This window comes from Papaver somniferum, unplaced genomic scaffold, assembly GCF_003573695.1.
Source record: "Papaver somniferum cultivar HN1 unplaced genomic scaffold, ASM357369v1 unplaced-scaffold_117, whole genome shotgun sequence".
Lineage (NCBI taxonomy): Eukaryota > Viridiplantae > Streptophyta > Magnoliopsida > Ranunculales > Papaveraceae > Papaver > Papaver somniferum.
In genome coordinates this window covers 1,613,829-1,638,075 of record NW_020620714.1, presented here as the reverse complement: position 1 = coordinate 1,638,075, position 24,247 = coordinate 1,613,829, and the positions used below count along the sequence as shown (strand labels likewise).

Genomic DNA, 24,247 nt, shown 5'->3' with positions numbered 1-24,247 from the left:
AAACACAAAAGGTTAAAAACCTTCAAGGAAGGGGAGCTCGTGATGATACATCTACGAAGAGAGAGATTTCCAATGGGTACTTATAACAAAACTAAGATGAAGAAATATGGTCCCTTCAAGGTTTTAAAGAAGATCAATGATAATGCTTATGTTATTGATCTACCAAATGATTGGAATATCTCAAATACATTTAATGTTCAGGAGATTTTTATGTTTCATGGTGACAATGAACTTCTGGTTTGTTTGGACAACTCGAGGACGAGCTTTACTCTAGAAGGGGGGACTGATGCAGGGCATACTACAATTCCAGAAGATTCTGCTTAGAGGCTTGGCTTCCATGTTTTCCTAGTTTCAGTCTTTCTTATTTTTAGGATTCTTTTAGATTTCCTTTTAGTTTTTTGTTTCCTAGTTTAGCTGATTCTTCAAGCCTATATAAAGGCAGATTAAGTCTTGTAAAATCTATCTTTTTTTTGAATCAAATTACTAACGTAAAATCATACATCTCTTCTTGCTTACAAAAATCTAGTATTGCTTTCTGTTACCTTGTTCCACATTACATATGATGGATCATATCATTCATCCATCATATGCAGTGTAACGTTTGGTATTGGCCCCTATGTCATCTAAATACCAGTGGATTTTTTTCTTTATACATAATTGACCCTAGGTTCTCAGCTTTGATCGACGGGGTTTGCTACCGGTGGAAGAACATTCCTTTTGCGTGGATGGTGCATCATGTTAAATTCTTTTGCTATCTTTCCGGTGCTTAAAGTTCAGATGTGATTGTATCAGTACTATAACCATTATTCTATTATTTATAATCAAATTATGAACAGACTTCTTCGTACCTTCAAGGCTCCAAGGATTCTTAGACTCCTCTCAAGCGATAAGGGAATAAAATGCAAGGACAACGAAGTCATAATCGAATTTTCGGCCCCCAGTTAAGAATTTTCTCCTCGCCTGATTATATAACAGTGCATGCTTATGAGAATACATATAGTGGAGTATTTTCCAGCTTCCACAATTCATCGTAAATAATTCGCATTTGGGAAACATACACCAATGTCCGGAACAAACGTAAAAGGCATTTCTGTAATGAGTCATTTTTATTAACTACTAAAATGTTTGAGAATATTTCTGTAAGCGGTTTGCGGTAATACGAGTTAGGCTGTTAGCATAAAAGAGAACTAATAAGATCACGCCGAAATATTATGAACCATTGAAAGCTATTATGATTCTCCGGCTTTGAAAATTAGGAATTGACTGTAGGAAACGGGTATGATCTACAACTATAAGAATATGCTAAAAGCATTTTTAGTACATTTACCGTAATTTTCTTTCCCCGTCGTTGGAATTCCGAATCTGGGTGAACGTACATGTTAGTACTGAACATGAGTAGTATTGACTCACCAATAATACATACGAGCCTCTGGAATTGTAAATATGTATATAGCTTTCTAGACATTTTTTTAATTTTAACTTGCTGCGCACGAGGTTTTTTCCCCACCCCGTGGTGATGTATTTTTTATTTGGTGTAGGGCCGCGCACACCAAATCAAAATTGTATTGGCACGGGGGAGGCGAAACCCGTCGTACACGTAATCGAAAATGTATTGTCACAGGGTGAAACCCCGCGCGCAATAAGGATATTTATCCAATTACCACAACCCTAAACAGGAAAGAAAAAGCCCGGTGCGTAGCACGGGCATGAATCTAGTGGGTTTAATATGTGACATGTCTTTTGTTGAGTTCAATATTGCAATCCATCGTGCCAAGTAGAGTTGAAGACAGGGTCCATATTTCCTCAAACTTATGAGTTCATTATGGCCGGAACCTCAACAGTGTGATCATTTTCCCATGCATCAGCAAATCACACTAACACACTCTATGCAGGTTGTAAGATGAACAAACCAAAACTTAATCCCTTAAAAAGCGTCGGTTTAATAAAACAAAAAAAAGCGTCGGTTGAAAACAACAAAAAGACATAACACTAGAAGTACTCGTAGAATGTAATAGAACAACTGAAAGACTATAAACCAACTTTGGAGATTTTCATGAAACTAAATTATTGTTTTTGTCATTCTAGTTAGTCCAGTTATTCTATTAACTCAGTTACCCGATAACTTGGAGCCTTCCTAAGTACTCGTAGAATACAATAAGAGATTTATTTCTTAACTATTAAACTTTGTAGATAAAACATAGATATAATCGTTTAAATGCTATTATGATTATGTATGGGTATGAGGTGAGGATTTCATCCTAGGAAATAATGTTTTACATGTATTTTAAGGAAGTAAGTTCATGAACTTGTTTTGTGAATTGAAAAGGAAATTTTCTTAGGATTTTTATTCATTGCATATCTTATGAAACACCCATATTTGTAATTAGTATAGTCGCTCATGACTTGTTTGTGTTATTGGTAAAACTATTCACATAAGGCCTGACTTATGTATTGGAATGACTTTTATTAGTGAACCGATCTTAAGTAATAACCTGATGGAATGATCGAGTTTGTGTGTTTGTAAGACCAACTCTGCGTAAAGAGGAACCGGTCCTAGTAAGAGGTGCAACACATCACAAAGGGGAATCGATCCTTGTATGAGGTGCCTCAAGGTTTATAGCAGAAAGGGGAACCGATCCTATGGACATGTGCAACACATATAATTTAGATGCCATATATATCTGGGGAACCGATCCTAATACCTAGACAACCGAATTTCAGAAAGCTAGCGTGAGTATGCACAGTACTCACATGGAGGTAGAACCGAAACTTGTATTGGTAGAACCGTTAAATCCATCATTTGTATTTGAGTGTTCTTGATCAATCACATAGTTCTTGAAAGTCAGATGAACCAATTCTAAACTTGTTTGGAAGTGTGGAAAATAGGTTTAAAGTGTGTAAGTATGAAATAGGTCTTACAAAGTGAAGATGTCGACAAACTTTGAACACGTGCAGTAATGCTTATCTTTTATTGTTTAAAGTTATTCCTTAACATCTAGAAGGAAGAAAATCCCAAGATCGAAATTAAATAAGTTAAGAATCTTTTAATTAAGATTTTTAATTTTATATATGGAAAATTAGAATTTGTAATGTGCATTTACTAGTTAAAGATTTTTCAAGAAAATTTTCGGTCAATGTTTTGGACAAAACATTTCCAGGAATTATGAAAACCGAATTTGGAAATTATTATTGCATATGTCGTGAATATTTTCGATTTTGGAAATTCCTTGGTGTCCAAACTTCCTTTTCTATAAATACTTGAAGTTTGCATTTCTAGCAAACTAATCCTTCATGACAGCAAAATTCCTCGGTTGTGTTGTTACAGGTGAAGCCGCCTGTTCGGAGAGGAGAGTAACCTAATTAGGCGAAATATTTTAAGGCCGCTCAGTTAAAATTCTTATTTGGGATTGAGAATCTCTATTAGTACCGTTAGTGGGAAACTAGATAATTGCGGTTTATCTTTTGTTTTCGATTGACTAATGGTGGTTGAACTTTGATTGCACCTAGTTTTTTTATGCTTGAGAATCTTATCTTATGATATAAGATTTACTCAAACTAGTTCGAAGTTTCGACATGGATCTTTAGACTGTTGTTAGTGCTAAAGACAATCTTGTGATAATCCATTGTTAACAGACTCCGTTCTGTGTGTGATTGATCACAAGAGATTCAAGTAGTGGTGTGAAAGTGTTTATTGAAGATTTAAGAAGATTTGAAGAAAAAGAAGAGATAAAATATTTCTTATTTGGTTTTATAATCTTTGGTGTGCACAATACTTGTTTCGGTAAAAAGAGGATCCAACTATAATCGGTTTTATCCTTGTGGTAGATTAGATTGATTAGTTGAGTAGATCGGCATCAATACAATTCTTTGTTATTAAAAGTATTGATTATAAAATCTTACAACTACCTTGGGTAGTTGAACATAAGTTAGATCTAAGGACCTGACAAAGGAGTTTATTTGACATAAACAGAAGAGCCTTTTTCCAACTCATATCATTTGGTTGAAGAGAGTTGATAACAAACAGATTTGTTGTTCCTTTACTATTTGGAATACGAACCAAAGAAATTGTTCCAAGTACGTGACTAATTCATAGGTCGGAGGCGTGGGAATATAGACGGAACTAGGTGAACTATAGGTTTAGTTGCTTGGTCTCAACTATACGAAGTTGGTTAAATTTTTTATGGCGGCTTAATCCTGAGAGCATTCAATTCTTGACAAGGTCCAGGGGTTTTTCTGCATTTGCGGTTTCCTCGGTAACAAAATCTTGTGGTATCATTTATATTTTCCGCAATTATAATCATCGTTATTATAATTTAAAGTAAATTACACAAACGTTAATTCGTATTTACTTGATAGCAATCCTATTGTATTTGGCTAAGTCCGAACCTCTTATCAAGTAAACACACTTTGTTGTTGTGTTGTCAGGATCTCGTATCCATAGGAAATCACACGAAGTGTGAACCGATTAGTTGATTGTCTCGACTCAGTCCATAGACAATCATTTTCGGAGAAAGGACTTATAAGTGGAAAAGTTTTAGCTTGAGGTATATTTGGGTACCCTTGCCTTTTCACAATCATTTCTATGATGAAGGATTACAAATATTATGTGGAAAAAGAGATGGGGAGAAGAAAATTTATGTTCATGTATGACGATGATGACCTTCGGATTTCCGTATCGTTACATGATTGCGAGGTACCAACAAGGAATTGCTTTTCAAATCATTGATCCGTTTCTGAAGCAACTAACTTTCAAACCACCCCCAACCGAAGAACCACTCGAATCCTTTGTGGAAACGGATATTGGAAGAGAACTCATCGAGAAACTCGCAAAAAATGATGGTTTAGGACGAAAAGTTTTGAAGTACGACTTAAAACTAGCCGCTAACCCCCGTATGGTACCGGTCAAAGAACCAACGGTGCTACCGCTGACGGGTAGACCACCTACTAACATGGATAGGAATGAAGAAAGGAACGAGTTTAAGGTTGCAATGAGAATAGGAAAAAATTCGTTATTGAGTCATAAAAGAATATTTTCTCAACATGAGTGTGAAAACACTAAATATGAAGAGGCGCAGGTTCCAAAGAAAAGGGGTCGACCGAAGAAGGGGGAAAGCGGGACAAGTAGCGCCCAAGCCAAGAAAAATCTTTCAAACGTTCCTTCACAAATTGAGAATAAAGAGGCACCGGCTAAGAGGAAAAGGGTTCGACCAAGAAGGGAGAAAGCGGGACAAGTAGCGCACATATGGTACTTTCAAATGATCCAATCTCTCCTTCGCAACATGAGGATCCAATCACTCCTTCGCAACATGAGGATCCAATTGCTCCTTCTCAATAAATTCAAGTGCCAAAAAATCTAATTATTCCTTCTCAAGAGAGTCAAGAGAGTCCAACACAAGTATTAATGATACGTGCATGGAAGGGACAAGCAACAAGACAAATAGGTTCTATGGTGACTCTAAGGGCCGCTCTTGGTGATGAAAGCACGCTTAGAGATGAACAAGGTAGACCCCATCGAACGTGTTACACCATATTCGAGGAGTATTACTCCAAACTTCCTGAAATCGTTAAGCTCTATGTGTTATCTACGACGTGGATGCGGATGGGGATTATGGTTATTACGTTGCGTCGGAACAAATAGGCCATATAAGTTTGGCGGACGATGAGGACCTAACCCAATGTCAACACTTTAAAAAGATGATGGCCTTGCGCTTACAAGAAGACAAGGAATTTTACATACTGATGATGAAGGAAGGAAAAACAAGATAAGACAAAGAAGTGATTTTTGAGAAAATGGTTGCTAGAGTACAAGGGCCAAAGGGGAATGAATCAATTACCCAACAATATTGGATGCGTATGCCTCTACGTCGTCATCTCTTGGCGGAAATGTGGAGTTGCGTTGTTCATCTATTTGGTAAGGGATCATGTTATACATAGCACCAAAATACACCATTTTAGATGAATCGCTTAATGATCGGAGAATTGTTTTATTCAACAATAACAATATATATTATATCGGTCTTAGAATACGTGATGATTGTCCATTACCACCGGTAGATAGGTTTCATGAGGTCTCGGAAGTCACTAAGGAGTGGCTAAAAAGATATGATCCCAACATGAGGCAATGGGAGGAATTGATCGGGCCGGATCAATTCAATGGTCTATATTTGTTGGAATGAGTATTTTCCTTATGTTAAAAACTTGATCTATCGGATACTTATATTTTGTAGCTTTCTTATAATGTATTTTCCAAACTTGAACCAAGCTTAATGAATGAAAGTGGTTTTGTTTTTTGGGTACCTTGGAATCATGAAATTTGTAACAAAATCGGACTTCTAATACATTTATAAAGTCCGATTTTGGAGGTAGTTTGCTGCAACTTTTTCAAAATCGGTTTATATGGACGATAATGTAATCCGATTGTTGGAAGAAAAAGCTACCGAGATTTTTAACTCAATAATCGGATTACATATTGTCCAATATGTTCCGAACCTGAAACCAGAATCGGTTGATGTGTGTATTAGTGTAAACCGATTATAGTTGATGTTCATCACATCAATCCAAAATTGGGTTATGTAGGTTCACATTAAAAACCGATTTCAGCCACAATCGGATTAATATGGTGCACCTATAAACCGGTTCTGGGTGGATTTTCAGAAAATTGAATGAGTGAATTTTAAAGATTTATTGGTAAATCATTATAGAGTACTGCTTAGAATGAATGGTTTAAAGGGATTTAACTCAATCACTTGAATTGTCTGTTTTAGAGTTTTTTTTTCAAAACCCAAAAATAAATTAGATTTCAATTGTTGTTTGTGATTGATTAGGATTTAGTTTTGATTTTGATGGAAATTGAAAAAAAATACTGAGTTTTGATTAATGATTTTTGTATTTGTTATTTAAGTTATGATTTTGTATTTGTATTTGTGTTAGAATAATTAAGGTTTCTTTAAGAGTTAATTTAGTATTTTTACAATCTTTTAGATACCCTTTATCATTCTCTATTGGACGGATGAAGAAATTCATAGGCTCCAATTAAGTTGCATAGGTCCCAATTTAGTCAGAAAACTAAATATCTAAAAAAAATAGAATTATTAAATATCTGCATAAATCCTAATCAAATATACCCCTATTAATACAACTTGCATCAAGATTAGCAGGGATAACGATGACACTCCACCATCTAAGGGTTTTTTAAGTAAGCTCGTGATTTCACAATTATCGGGTACCGATGACATTACAACATTATTATGCCCCGTAAGAAATGAATAAAGTGGTATTGGCTTCCTTTGATCTTTTTAAATATTTGTATAACCAATTCCTTAAGTTTCCTGACATGTTAAACTATCTTCTTTTTACGTCTGATGTGACGTGATGATATTTTAATAAAACGCATCCTGAAAATCCTTTCTTTCTCTTTGTTCGAGAGTTGCGACGTATCATGCAAGGAGTAACTTTTAAGGCACTTCAGTATATGTTCACTAGGAACGAATCAAAGAATTCACTGATATCAAAACTGTTTTCAGAATATCAATTTGGAAAATACTTGTCGGATTTTAAATTCCTCTGTAAACTGTCTCGCGTCACATTCAAATTAGTAAGTATGTTTTTTTTTATCGGTTTTTTCTTTTCCGCAACTTAGATAAAATTAAAGGCAAACAAGCACCTTGTGCGGATACAACTAAAGAAGAACTAAAAGCTTTAATTAAAAAAAAAATGAAAAACCTAATATTTTTAAGGACCACTCAAAAGAAATTAGGGACCATCTTTTTATTTCCATCCATTACAAGAGATTAAGGGGTGTCTTAAACATAGAAATTGTCTACCTTATCCTTCATCTTAATTCTAAATCTAAACTTATATCATTTATTTTCATTATCATATCATTACTCTTTTTGTTCTCTTTTCTACCATTGATTTTTTTTATCATTTTAATTTTGATTGACACCCAAGATCGTCGATCAAACAAATTTTATGATTAATTGTTTAAAATTAAAATCCAAAATTCATTAACCTTAAAGTTGAAACTTAGAACATCAAAAAAAAAAAAAAAACGAGTTAAACAAACAAAACATATAAATGATAGTAGTTGTGATCCAAAATTATGATTTGATTGCTTGAAATCAAAAAATTGATCAAAATTTTTTCTAAAATTTGCAGTAATAGTAGCAGGAACATAATCGGTAGATAACAATCAATTTATCTACCGATTATGGTTGATGTTCTTTAGAAATGAAGAATATCAACCATAATCGGTAGGTAAATTGTTTGTTATCTACCGATTATGTTCCTGCTACTGTTGCAAATTTTCTGTACTAAAATGAAACACAATCAGTAGATAGTGTACATAATTTACAACCGATTATGGCAGTACCAAAATTCGAAAATTAAAGGATTTTGGCAAAAACTCATTTTGGAGCTAATATACATTCGGAAGTTAAATTAACATAATTAATTTACCACCAATTATGGTAGTAACACAAATTCGAAAATTGAACATATTCGGAGGTGAAAGTAACACAATTTACTACCGATTATGGTGGTACCAAAGTTGGAATATTAAAGGATTTTGGCGAAAACTCATTTTGGGGCAATATACGTTCGGAAGTTAAAGTAACACACTTTACTACTAATTATAGTTGTACCAAAGTTCGAAAATTAAAGGATATTGGCAAAATCTAATTTTGGGGCCAATACACATTCGGAGGTTAAATTTACCACCGATTATGCTACTACTAAAATTCAAAAATTGAATATATTTGGAGGTTAAAGTAACACTTTACTACCGATTATGGTTATACCAATGTTTTGAAAATTAAAGGATTTCGGCAAAATCTCATTTTGGGGTCAATATATATCCGGAAGTTAAAGTAACACACTTAAGTACCGATTATGGTTGTACCAATATTCGAAAATTAAAGGATTTTGGTAAAATCTCATTTGAGGGCCAATATACATTCGGAAGTTAAAGTAAAACACTTTACTAGCGATTATAGTTGTACCAATGTTCGAAAACTTAAAAAGAAAAATAAAACTCAAAAAATTGAAGATTTTTCTTTATCACCCTAATCCTACTCAAACTACCGAAAGAACAATTATCTCCGGATTATTAAAGGGCAATATTACCATTACGAAATATGTAAGATAAGTGTGAACACAATATTGGATTGGGATTTTGCCATTCTCCCTATTATTGAAGAAGCTAATTGCCATGCCAAATCTAAATTAGACTGAAACTTGAAAGCAGAACAAAACAAAACCAAATAAAAAACTAATAAGTATGTCTATTTAACTAGTAGTATGTCTATTCAAATACAAAACCAAATCATGCAATGATGCAAATGATATTAAAATTAAGGAGATGCGTCACCTATCCTTTTCACGTTCTAATTTTAATTCAACCTGATCGGAAATGGCCTCATGGTTACACTATTATTCGGTAATCACGACACCAGACAACCATTAAGCATCCTGGACCTGGCACAAAGACATTCAAATGTCTTTTGCATATCTTGTTTCCATTTACTTTTTATACAATTGTATTTGTAAATGTAATAACCGGTTAGATTAATGCCATTATCAACAATCAACTCCTCATGTTAAGTAAGGGTGTCGGTACATGTCGGCAAACTCCGCTAGAAATCTTATGTAAATTGTGTTAATGCATGTATCGGTAACGGCGAAGATTGTGCCTACTTCTCCGGCCCTGATTGCTGCGATCCAGATTATTCGTGCCATGGTTTAGTATTTTTTAGTAAATGCAAAATCGACCTGCAACCCTGATCTAGGTTTTCTGGACTTATGAATTCCAGACACCGATATAGTATGGGATTCTGCAGTCACCGGTTCTCCGGCCGTTTGCAAGTGAAGATTTGAGAACTTAATTGATCTGCTTTATCTTTTTCTTGGGCATCTGTCTAACTTTTGCTTCACTAATAAGGTCATTGGATGGTATGCTATATATTGAAAGACTTACTGGTTAATTAGATGGTCGATCGAAACCATATATATTAGTACTTGATCGATCAATCGATGATCATTTTCTTTGTTGTTTTTGTGTGTTTTGTTCTGTAAGATGTTTGCATATCTTCGGTGACACAATTCCATAGTTAAATAAATAAAAGTCCAACCTTCACAAATATTTTCTCAATAACACTTGACTTTTATTTCCTCATTTGGTTCACCTTTCTTTTCCTGTTTAGTCACATCCATGCCTAAGGCCCTAAACATGGTTAGTCAACCCTTGGTTCCCGCCAGACGTCTACTCTTGGTACAACATTACCTTACGGCATCTGTGAACATTATTGCAGTTTCTAGATGTTCCATGGAAGAGACTCTAAAGTCCCCACCAGAAACAAAAAACAAACCAGACAAAACTGAATATAACTTTCATGGTTCACGGGACGTTGCCACACAAAAAAATGACCTACCCTCTTCACGGGCAGATTAAACTTCAATAAAGTCTCTAGCTAACCATGTATTTCATCTCTTTCTCAGTCACAGAAACACCTTAAAAAGACAAACTATGAAAGGCTTTCATTCTTCTCGTTGTTATATCTTTTGTGTCTGATCTCACTCATAAACACTACTAATTCTACTACACTATTACATCCAGCAGCCTCGGAATTGCCAGATGCGCAAAACCCACACGAAATTGTAACTGGCCGCCGGCCAAAGCTGGATAAAGAGGGAATATATAATGTGTCGAAGGATTTATGCTGGGGTTGTATAGGTATTCAAAGGAAAAGGGCGCAAAAGTGGGAGATGCCATTGATATGGGATTCACAACTTGAAAAGTATGCAAGATCATGGGCTATTGATCAAAGGAAAAGTGACTGTACTTTACAACATTCATTCCCTGGGGGAAATTTCAAATTGGGTGAAAATATTTATTGGGGAAGTAGTACAACGTAGGAACCAGCAGATGCCGTAAATGCGTGGGGTGGTGAGGAGAAGTTTATTCATACGCAACTAATACATGTCAAGCTGGTAAATACCGCGGCCACTATACACAAATTGTGTGGAGAAATACGAGAAGGATTGGATGTGCTCGAGTTGAGTGCCACGACGGTGATGTGTTGTTTATGAATTGTAATTATGGTCCGCCGGGTAATATTATAGGCGAGAGACCTTATTGATTATCTTGTGCATTCGTGATTTATTATGATATGAAATCCAAAAAGACAATTTAGTTTGATTTTTTTTTTGGTTACAAAAGATGTTTGATTGTGTAAATTGGTATATATTTTCTGTATGTTCTCTCTGTAAAATGGTTGTGTAAATTAGTGTATATTTGCTTCTTGGTCTTCAAACAAGCAAGCACGAGTTGCTAGGTCACTTGGCTCTTGTCATCTCAAACGACTCAGCTTTAGCACGGTAATAGTGGTCAAGTTCTTGATCAGGTGTATGTACATGTTGGCTCATTCCTGAGTCTGTACTCTCATTTGCGCATTTTGAATCTGACTACGTGTACCTCTCAATCTGCTGTTTGATTAAATAACCTGGTTTATGCATTATTATAAGGCTCAACGTGCATACATGATTACGCAGAACCAACAATTTCTGTTATTAAACAAACTTCAGCTATGATGGCGATGGATCTGACAGGGGGTCATAGTCTGGCAAACGGCCTTCGGAGAAGCTGATTTCCACTACTGCATCAAATGCACCAACAACCAGCTGAATCAGCAGTTGACCAAATGATCAATTTAGTATTATACTCCCTCCGTCCCATTTACCAGATTAAAATTTTGTCCCACTATTAATTGACCTATCTGATTAAACAATGAATATTTTTAAAATTATCCTTTTGACTGATTGTGGGTAGTATAAGAAATATGTATAATTTGATATTCATGTTTATATTCGTTACGTAGGTGTTTTAAAATATTTTTCAATGATACAAAGTTTACGAAAATTCATGGTATAGTTTGAGAGATATATCAATTCTAAATTTTACAAATTATTATGCATAAGGGTACAATTGTAAAATATTTAACAGATATTCCCTTTCATTTCTTACCTTAAAGAAAGGTGCCAACTTGAACTAGGTCATCTAATAGTGGAACGGAAGGAGTATATTTTTGTAAGGCTCAACGTGAATACGTGATTCCCATGATATACAACCGATGATTTGTGTTGTTTAAAAATTGGCACATATTATTGGCGAATCAAACTTTCACAAGTGAACATGGCAGGCACCACTAGTAAGGACGATGAAAAATGTTGGCTGATTCTCTAATGGCGCAACTATATAAATTGGCACAGGTGTCGTAGAAAGCTATTACAACAAACAAAACTTGCAAGACAGATAATAATAAGCTTCGTTTAATACCTGAAACTATAGTCATGGTGAAGATGAATGTTACAAGTTTTTTGCTTCTAATGGTTTTGGCTGTTTTAGTCTTTGTGAATTGTGTCGATGCAAATTATGCTAATACAAAACCTTCAAAACCTTCTATGGTTGACGGTGCAGCAAAACCTTCTTTGGTTTCTATGGTTGACGGTGCAGCAAAACCTTCTATGGTTGACGGTGCAGCAAAACCTTCTTTGGTTGACGGTGCAGCAAAACCTTCTTTGGTTGAGATCGCAGCAAAACCTTGTAAAGCTGTGGGCGAAGCTTGTGAAGCCGGCTCCCCGGGCGAATGTTGTTCTCAGGGTTGCATGCGTTCGTCCGATGGATATAAATGTCTCTAACCTGACATGATTTGTTTTATGCTTTCTTCGTTATATGATCTTTCTAGCTTTTATTTCCCAAATCAGGTCATTGATATACTATAATGGTCAAGCGAAGCCACTGCGTAGTCTCGATTGATCAATGGGCGTGAATTTTTCCTTCGCTGTTTTTCCTGTCTTCTGTTTTGCAAGATGCTTGTATCTTTTGGAGATTATGATTGTATTAGTAATAAGTATAAGCCCAATCTTAAATAATATTTTCTCAAAATTTGCATATCGGTGTTCTACATAACAGGTGTATATTATGGATTTATTCAGATGATGAATATATCCAAATGGCATACATACATATTAATTATGAATGCAGAGGTTACACATGAATTTTAGCGCCATTAAACAAATCTTCTTTTCATTGATCTCGTTACAATGAAACACTTGTGTTACGTATGGAGGAACGCATAGGATATTAATTTGTGATACGGGTCAGGAGGACGAGGTGGAGGACTTTTGAGATCGCTGTTGTCTCGTATACTCCCATAAAGCAATTGCACCACTCACATGAACATTGAGAGACCTGACAACTCCCAACTGAGGAATCTCAACACAACCATCCAAAACATGAATTATATCTACAGGTATACCTTCCTTTTCACGACCAAGGACCAGAACCTGTAAAAAGTTGTAGAGGATTTTCAGTTAATGAAAGAAACATCAGCTTGATTCGACTCTTTTCAAACCATAGATGTTCACACAAAGTTAATTGTGAATTCGAGTGGCTTAAAATCCTTTAGACTGCAGTTAAAGGTTTTGGAATTATAAAGATACAAATTTTACAATTACTTACCATCTTCTTGGGGAACGTATACTGCTATTCGCAGTTTGTTCCAAACCCAAGATGGAGAAACCTTCTTTCTTCTTCTTCTTCTCTAAGTACACTTTAAGGCTACTGACTGGGACCTCAATGATTGGTACCCACTTCTCAGCAGTCACACTGACAACCAAAACAGATTATTAATAGACAGCTAAATATCAGGCATATTCAATGGCGCAAAGAAGCAAGTCCGAGTGGCATTAAGGAGACAACTAATTATGCGACTATGACTGACCTGATCAGTTGGAACTGTTTATCGTTTACGACACTAACATCAGCAACTGCTAAACCAGCTGCTTTAAAGACCTGTAATGTGAAGGATGTTAAAAACAGCATCCATAGAAAGGACAATAGAAGCACAAAAACAAATAACTTCATTTGGATACCTCACAGGTTCGAGCCAACCCAGCAAGATTAGGTATGCGATCAATTAGTGATGCAACAACGATACACTCCTGTCGACTTGCTTTTATCCTTTCCGCAGCTGCAATTCTTGACTGTAGAACTTCATTGAGAAGCTCATCTTCCTTCTCCATCTCTGCATGAAATAAGTCTATAAATTAATCGTTACAAATCTATAAATGAATATTCTGTTATCCTAGGGAGGTTTTTAAGATGCCAACAAACTTAGGCAAGCAACAGAGTTCAAATGTTGACCTATATATAAATATAAAACAAATGAGTACAATGCTGCGAGAATTAAACAGTTCTAGCAGGACACATGTCGTTTGAATGAAATCATGATTTAGTTGATACCTAACAATGAATTAAGATGAGAATCCCGTCTCTCATTTTCAGAGAGAGTAATCTTCTTTTGGAAATCCAGAGACATGTCTCTAGAAACCTGAGTGTCGTTAACATTTTCCGCAGTTACTAAGCTTTCATTCTTGATCGTAGCTGCATCTTTCGCCATAGAACTTCGCAAGTCTTCCCTGACATCCTGTGACACTGAACGATGAGATATGGGCCACAGATTAAAAAATAACATGGAAGTCCCAAGTGTACTTACGTTTAAAAATGTGATCACTTTCTCCAAGAGTGATGGCACCACACATTCGAACTCAAGTTCCTTCATCAATAAAAAAGATAAGTCCCATAAACGAACAAACATTAGACACATAAATAAATAAAAACAGTGGGCCTATTCAGAGCGCAGAACAAATGCAATCTGAATTCTTTCAGGTCCTAACCTTGCTCCTAATCGAAAAAATTCCTGAGGGAGCAGAAGATGTTATGGGATGAAACGCATCAAGAAATCCTTCCATCGATTCCCATAACCTGCAAAAAAAATAGCGCAATTATAGAGAAACTGTGATAAATGTTGAAAAAAGATAGCTGTTCATATGCAGAAAGGGGTTCTACCTAACACAGTCGGTATTTTCCGCCAAGTACAATTTTAAGCTCTCAAAACACCATCTTTCTAAGGGCACAGATTCTGAAGTGTCAGAATCCAAAGGTGTAACCATCTTGAATAGAACTTGGTAAACTAGCAACTGCAAATCGGAATAAGGAGTGTAAATAGATGATAAGTAGAAAGTTCTCTATCGGATTGAGTAGTAAGTTTGGCTTCAAAAATAAATCTTACCTGAGTAAAACCACGTAAGCTGTGGTGGTGTGATGTTAATAAAGGAATCATTGGTGGGAGTAACTGATTTAAATGTTGGAATCGCACATGCTCCTCAGTTGTGTGAAGGATCACATTGGTTGCAATGAAAACATATGAAGAGAGTGCCTACATTTGATGAGTAAATGTTACTGAATGGGTGAAACCCCAAAGAGCTACAACAACAGAAATTTTATCTGGTATATTTATTACCTGAGGCCTCATATTAGTGTCTCGAAAAATAGGACCTAATTCATCAGCAACCTGTCGGAAGAAAAGCATAAACAGACAAGAATGAGGATATTTGAAACAAAAATATCGAAGAAAAAATGCAATTATTTGAGTTATGCCTTTCTAAGTTTCCTACAAAGAAAAAAGAAAAAGATCAAATATCTTTCAGCGTAAGTATGTAAGAATTCAAGATGATAAGTTCACATGTATTGAACACTAGTGATTTAAGTAGACATGGAACACATAAATTGTTCTCCCAATTTCTTCTATAAATGCTTACCAGTGATGGAAACTTCAAGTAAACTTGAATTGCAAAAGTCTCCAAGTACTGCCGAACAGCTGGCAAGTTGCTCCTCTACACGCAAAAACAATCTATAAGTTTGTTTCTAAAAACAGTGGACAATGGAGCTACTACTTACAAAATTTTGGATTCCTTACATATAGGCACAAGTGCAAGTTAGATGTAACTTGTTTAACCACATCATCACACACGAAACGGGATAATATACATATCATTTGCCAACAACGGACTTTTCTCCTATGGATCTGAAAATATCCCAACCACTTATTGGATAACCTCCTCCTTTAGCAGCTCCACAGAGTGACAGAGTGGAAATACATACATATTAAACGAAAAAAGGAAGCACCCTAGATAGAGTTAAACAAACTCACAGCACTATACTTCTTATATAGTTCTTTGGAAAGGTCTTTGTCATTAACCTGTATATCAGCTCAATGGTGTTAGTATAATCAACTCAAAACGAGGTACTATATTATCAAAGCTCTAACAACAAAAAGTTACTTACTATTTAAATGACCAAGATAGAATATTCTAAGATTTTTCACTTGATACGATCACCATCTACCGAAACTGCAATAAGAACACTAATGTATAACACCTACTTGTAGACAGTTTTTCTTCCTCTCATATCATGCTGCAGCTTTAATATCCCCTACTTTTCTGCAATGTTGAGAAAGCAGAGAAGACTAAATTCTCAAACTACCTAACTTACTTAACGGTTTTGTATTCGTATTCTTTCTTCTCCATAACCGGGTACAAGATTTAAGCTTAATGTTTTTGAATCAACATGATTTTACTAAGCGCAAGATCAAAATAGTCTATATTGAATTTTTACTATTTCAAATGAAATGTGATAAAATGGTTGTTGAGATGAGTAAAATGAATCATCTTAAAACATATTTTAATGTGATTTTGCACAAATAACAGGCAATGCTACTTCCAAAGGTTCCAAGAATCTATACCGCGGTGTCAAGGAGGTCTAACAGAAACAACTTTCCAGACTGGAGTGCAGCATGGCAATTTTCATTCTCTTCTCTTGTACCCAATTTATCGGCCCTGTCCGCCAGCTTGTGAAAGAGAACCGCAACAGATACACGTGCATACAGCTCCGTGTTGATAAATGCCTGGGAAATTAGCATTGCAATATCAGAAACTTGTTAGCAATGATTGAACCAAATACAAGCTTGGAGTGAGTGATGATCCAACTTTTACTTAACAATCACATATCAGGAAAGTTATTAATGGTTATGGCACAGGAGTTATGAGATGGACAAGGCATACTTTCAGCAAGACATCCTTTCTAGCACACAATGCACACAATTACAAACAATCATAATAAGATGTAAGACACTTGGCATACTTCAGTCAGTTCCGGATCTGGGCTTTTAGCAAGCAGCAGGACTTCCATTCTAGCATCATGACTCTCAGCTAATTCCGCCTCAAAATCCTCATCAAAAGCCACTTTGGAAGGAATGTAGAATAGGATTATGCGGTATAGAGTGTGAAGCATCCTTGCATATCAGGAAATTAAAAGCACATACAAGTTAAAACTTAACGAGTAAGGGTATGAGTAAATACCAGATCCATATAGAGATAGAAGCTTCAGCTCTTGGATGTAATACTTGATTATTTTTGGATTCGATAGCCACAACCCCGTTAAGTGCAAAGCTGCAAGACGAATAGTGCGGGGACTTTTTGTGCCTTCTTCAAGAATTTGTTCGACAAACTGCAAGAAAAAATATTGAACTAAGATTACAATTTCCACAATGGTTGGCCAGTGGAAACAATTCATGGAACTACATAGTTATTTGTGGGTTTAAATTAAAGAAGCATAAAACAGTTACATGATACATTGACAATCTCAAAAGAAAAAAAGATACGCAACTTACCAATTTCAACGGACCTTGAATGCCCTCAGCAGTTTCATGCATGGCCTCATCACTAAATATAGCAGGGTGCACTACAGAAGACAGAAGGGCAGCAATATGTGCAACCCTACGTTTCTTGCAGCTGACATGAAATGTCCAAGATGAACGCATCAATTGTGACATCATCTGCAGGTAATACAAGGTTATGATAAAGATAAGTAAACATTAGAACAGTACACACAACTCTAAACTTAAAACAGAAGAGGTCAAATTAGATGGTAAACATTAACGCTCGTTTAGCTGAAGTTCTGAAGGGCCGAACTGAGCTCTCACCGCATAAGCTAGATTGTTCTACAGAAAATAATGTACTTAATCTCAAATATTTCTATATATCTTTTCAGAATCAGCTCTTAATCTTTTCAAAATCAGTTCTTTCCACAGTCCACTATAGCAACCTTCTCTTCAGGCTTCATAAATAAGCCAAAAATAAAGGACTTTTCATGCATAACTGTGGTGAGTCGTGCAGCCTAACAAGTTATACAATTGTGAACACAGAAAACTTCTAGTGCAACAAAATATAGATATTACTATTACTTTACACTCATAGCAATATTAAGTGGTGGAGGAAACCTCAGCATCTAAGATACTGTTAGCGGAAACCCCTGAGACCATCGTTCCTGAAGTGAACAGCCCCAAAACCAATCTGACGGATCTTAATATGGGCAAAACAGAACTTTCCCCGGCATTTTCAAGGCTGCAAATATCGTTTAGCCAGAAAGAAATCAGATAAGAAAAGTGGAGCATTTAAAAAGTGCATTAGCACAAATATGGCTAAGCGTAAAAGCATGTTTGCCCACAAATGGTGCGACTTGAATAAAGTTAACTGACAACAAGATAATCCAACATCTTGCTTATACGCTTACTTACTTCTCAACAAGATCAATGAAAATACTCTTTATAGCCGAACTGGAAAAGAATGCTGTAGTTCCTTCTGTATGAACTCCATTTTCAGAGACAGAAAATGGAATTGACAAGTGAGACCAAACAAAGCCACTAAATCAAGAAAAATAAATTTGTTAATAAAGCTTATCAAAAAAAAAATTACACCAGCTGAAACTTTTTTTGGGATCGGTACACCAGTTGAAACAGTACTAAGGGCGAGGCTGCACTTGGTACCACAACAAAAGTTGCACATTGAGAACCTCCCCCAAAAGAATATATTTTCCCATTAAGAAACCTTTGTAACTGGCCAACCATTTGTGATGGGACACCAAGCACACACAAATTTGATGATTGCAACCCGCTGCAACCATCTAAAATGGCATTCACAGAATGCCAACCAGGACTAGTTTTGGATTTTTGAACATAATAATTACCTTCCAATTCATTAATACTGCACGTCGACTTCGCGTTAGAGCCCCAACTGAGATAACATCATTGATGTTCTGAAGAAAACTAAGAACAAAAGAATCTAACAGAGGTTTGCCTTCTACTTTTGGTAGCACTTGGTCATCGGCCAATATCAAGTCCAAAACCAGAGGAGATCTAGCAGAATTCATTGCTTTCAAGACAGGAGCCAGTGCTTCATAAGCTGCTAGGCGAACTTCTGCTCCAGCCTGCACTATGGCACTCTAAGTAAGTCAATCGTAAACAATTGTGATGAACAGTAAAGTATTTGAAATTTTTATGGTCAATTCCAATTACCTCTGTGTCAAAAGTGGGAGATAAGATAACCTTCCAAGAGAAACTCCACAAGAAAGCAAATGCTGAATCAAGCATGTTATCATCTCTTAAATGTGCACACCATGATGAGATAGATGCTATTGTTCTCATTGATAGTATCTGTTCCATCACACAACAAAAATATCAACATTTGAGAGCTACTAAAAAAATAAGCTTCGGTACAGCTTATATGAGTCTGTATCAATGGACAGAAAAATTAATACAGGGGGAAATTCACTCAAATGGTATTCGAGGGTATGGATGGAATAATACATATATGAATTTGCACACGATGTAATACACCGTGGACACAAATGTATGAGAAGAAAATTGGGATATTATGAACAACTAAACACAAGTAATACTGTATAAACAAGAAACATACAGCGTTCAATATGGCTGTTGCCATAGAAGAAGACAACCGCCGTCGACTTGGGCCACCAAGCTTTCCTGTAACAGCACAAGATAAAATCTCATCACCTGCCATAGGCTTGGCCCAGAATATGGAACAAGATGATTTGGCGAACAGCACAAGCTCCTCCTGCACGTGACATTCAAGGATTCCATGACCATATCCATAACTTTCAACCAGTAAAAAATCACCAAATACAAAGGAGAAAGAATTAATAGTGTAAGATTCATGGCTTCTTACCAGTATATGTGTAAAATAACTATAAAACTTCTCAAATGGAATGGAAGCTTCTCTTTCACTTGATAGATCTGAGTTTTCTAGCATGGAAACCTTCACGTGACTAGCTAGAATTAGTATATTTCCCTTGTATGATTGAGAGCTCTTGGATCAAACTCAGAAGAAGGATAAGAAACTTCGCTGAAACCCGTTTCATATGGTTGTTCTGTCTTAAGATACAAACTTCGTAGTCCTGGAGAAACTGTAAATTGAGGTTTGAAAGAAAAAAATTAAAAACTTAATTTTTCCAGAAAATGCATCTGCGTACTGAAAAGAAGAGCCCATAGATACAAAAGTAAGGGATTCTTGTTATCAAACATGAATAGGTATGCATTAAATTGAAAAAAAAAAATATAGCTCCAAGAAAAAGCGAACCTTGACCAAAGGTTCCAATTGCAGTTCCTCTGTAATATTGAGGAAAGGCAGCCTTCCCCATCTTTGGGCTTCAAATCCCCATGCCTCCAAATCTTCATCGTCGTAATCGACAGATGCCTCAGGCAAATTGTGATTCAGCACAAACTTTTGAGGGAAATCATATAGACTCTCTAAAACGCGTAGTTCACTTTTGGAGTCAGATTCCCAGTTTTTCTTCTCGCATTTAGACAACCATTTTTTCACTTTTTCTCTCAAGGAACCTAGATTTCAAAGTACAAAAACAACATATTAAACCTCCGTGTACAGCTATCTGTCTAAATAAGGAACAGAAAAAATTTATTAGCATCCAGAACAGAATGGTAGTATACACATTTCACCAATTCCACCTACCACCAAAATCAGTAAATTCCCTTGGCACTTTAGCAATGAAGTGCATAAGAGTTTCAACAGGCACGTCCGAGGTACACATCACAGAAGAGGCAGCTTCTAAGACTTTCTCACAAACTGATATACCACAAACCATAAAAAACTTGATTAAGATCTGAGCAGTTAATTATTGAAAACTGATACATATTGATGATGGATTACTCAAATGTAAAATATTCACAAGTTAGAGACCTTGAAGACGATAATTTGGATTGAAGTGTTGTTTGCTGCTCTCAACGACAAGTCTCAGAATATCCAATAATAATGATTTTTCATTGCCTAAAGAACTTCCATCAGCAGATAGTGATGAATCCATATCATGTGTTTCAGATCCACGAGCAGATGAAGCAATGCAGAAAGAAAGAGCCATCAATCCAGCTCGCCCAAATGACTCTCGCTTAACAAGGGACGCCAAACTGCTCAGAAATGCTATCCGTTCTCTGCAAAAGAACAGTTTTTAAACATGTCATTTAATTTCAACATGCACAGCACCGAAATCTTGTATTTCTGATGCTGACCTTTTTGTTTTTGTATATAGTGTCTACTTCTGTATTATTATATGTACCTCTCTGCGAAGTAACTACAGAAGTGGTACAGGAAATTTGTTGCGCCTTCAATTGTTTGCGATGTGTACACTCCTTTGGAACCTAATACATTTTGAATAAAGTGGTAAGAAATGCAGAATAAATAGCTAAAACTGTAACAGGAAACTGATCATATTTATGTCCTAGGATGATCCATATAGATTTGTATATTTGAGAATACTTTCACTAGATTGTAAGAATTATCAGCTTGATAGCAAAACTAACCAAAATCTCTGTGATGAACAGGATCATTCAACCCTTGTATGAAAGAACCAAGCACAAAACTTTGAGCCACTACTTTTGCACAATTTCCAAGATTCCTCCAGTCAATCCCCAAAATAGACTGCATAATTAAGCACCTAACTGTAAATATAAACACATAATGGATTTACGTTAAATTAAGGATCATCACCTGCTTAACAAAAAAAAGAAAAGAAAAGAAAGTGCTTGGTATGAACATCATTCAGTTACGATATGATAACTATACCCTGAGGATTTTCGTGACAGAGGCCTCGCTCCCATAGAACCGACAACCAGCGAAAAGTTCCTTGAACAGTTTCCAACTGCATTTGATGCACCTCAATGGCAGGATGTGTAGAAGAATCGATTTCCGAAGCAAATGTAAGCAACAGTGAAATCTGAAAGGAGTAATTATACTTCAATTTTACTGGGAAATATTTGATAACGGTATATTTGGTTGTCGATAGTACATCAGGAAATGATAATAAGTTTTAAATTTAGGAAAAGATTAAGCTACCTGGTGATTCCATGCAGGTTCAACTAAGTGAGTACCGTACTCTTCAAGCATCTCGTATAGCAGTATGAATGCTTCCCATCGCTGCTGACCACTCAAACATGTATCATCTGGCTTGCATATTTGCCCAACTCCCATTGACTTGGCCTCCTTTTCTGCCCACTGCCCCCTCTTTGTGGTAGCATTTGCATTACTTTCGTCCAAAGTTGTCTCAGAAACACTAGTGCAGCATTGGCTCCCTTCACTTCGCCAAACTGCTGCTTTCAGTATATGTAATGACTGCTTTCTCACAAAGCCCTCCTTATCAACCTGAGTAGGCAAATGAAAAGTTAACTTATTAGGAAAATTCAGGAGCATTGCTCAGACAGAGCAAAACAAGGCCGACTGGAACCATTAAGTTTAGATGTTTACCAAGCTTTGCTTTATTTCATCCAAAATTCTTTTTCAGCTCTTATATCGAATTCATCAATCCCGTTATCTACAACATCAACTTCAAATCCTTTGGCATGAGATAAGTACAAGGACAGTACACTATATGCGTCTTTCCTCCCAAGAGGTCCAAGAGAGAACATTTTTCGGCAGCATTTCCAGATTTTTGCCAAAAAATGCATCCTACAAAACAAATTACAAGAAGTTGAAAATCCAAGTGACCAATGTGTATTGCATTATATAAATGTATACATCTAACAGAAAATAAATGAAATTCCGTACCTGGAATCCACAGGTTTATGCCCATCTTCAGATTTTAAGCACTGGAATCCGAGTTGAGTAATTCATGGTCAGTTTCATTTATGATTTTAAGCACTGGAAGAAAGCCACTCCAGATAAATGATTGCAACACATTGGCATTGCCTGCAAGAATACATCATTTTAAAGTCAACCAAAACCAAGCTTGAATATTTTGAAACGAACACTTTTCTAGCGTACTTCTTTTCTGAGTAAAAGACAAATAGAAATAAGACAAATAGATAACCAACACGATTATTACTCTTCCTCTTTTCTGAGTAAAAGACAAATAGAAATAAGACAAATAGATAACCAACACGATTATTACTCTTCCTGTGAAACCACGTAAACAACTCACCAGACTTCTTGACAAGGTGGCAAAGTGCAGCTACAAAGGATGTGATATAACTGTACTGACTTGAATCCACCCCCTCTTCTTCCTCCGAAATGCCCTACAAGATAAAACAAAAAGTGCATGATGTGAAAGCCAATACATAACTCAATAAGTGCCTCCTTACCTCGATTTCACCTAAATCGAGGCTAATCTAGTGTGTTTTCTAGCATTTCCTTATACAATTTGGGTATGAACTAACCTAATACATTCCTGACCTACAATGTAATACATATAAATCAAATTTTGCAACTAATTTCAAACCGAAAACACAAATTGAACATTCTAAGTATGAATCAAATGTTAATTTCACCCACTTCCGATATCAATTTCAATCATTGAATACAAACAGATCTGAAATTTAGTAGTGAGTTTACCTTAGTGAAAATAGAGAACGAGTTGAGAAGTGAATTGAAGAGAGACAAAGTAGAAACCGAAGTTGATGATGAAGTAAAAATACAGTCAATAATATCTGGAACTGCTTCTGAAGGAACTAAACGGAAACTAGATGTTAAGGAACAAGTGACGGCAGTGATGTTGTTGTTGTTCATATCCTCCGCCACCTCTACTGGTTGTTGTTGGGGGTGTTGTGCTGACATTGTTTGATGGAGGTGGTGGTGCTCTGGTTTGTTGAATACTGAGTTGGTGTGATTTTGTTGATGCAATTAGAATTAGGGTTTGAAATTGGTTTCTCGATTGGGAATGGCGCCAAGGTGCAGCGCGATTCTGATAAACCCTAGAAAAGAAAGAGGAATGGAGGTTGGGGTTTTAGTCTTACAGAGTTTTTTTATTGAGGCACCCGTTCTTTTATGTCGAGTACCTCGTGCTTTTGGTTTTCTTTTAGGGCCAGGCCCGGCCAGGGTACGAGGCTCTTAGAACTCCTTGTTATTTTCATGATGGTTTAATGAGGTGAGGGACTTGAGTTGGCGTGCACCTCCTCACCTAGGAGTACAGGGAGCTGAAAAAATTAATAGCATAGTGTAATGGTCGATAGACTACTCCAAAACCTGTTTAGAAAGTTGTTATGGCAATTAC

The 24,247-nt window shown here is 36.1% G+C and overlaps 2 pseudogenes; one reads left to right on the top strand and one right to left on the bottom strand.

The window, feature by feature from the left end:
• The first annotated feature begins 4,655 nt into the window (after positions 1–4,655).
• On the top strand, positions 4,656–11,278 carry LOC113330113 (annotated as a pseudogene).
• Positions 11,279–13,097: 1,819 nt separating this feature from the next.
• Positions 13,098–23,954, bottom strand: LOC113330112 (annotated as a pseudogene).
• Between the last annotated feature and the right edge of the window lie 293 nt (positions 23,955–24,247).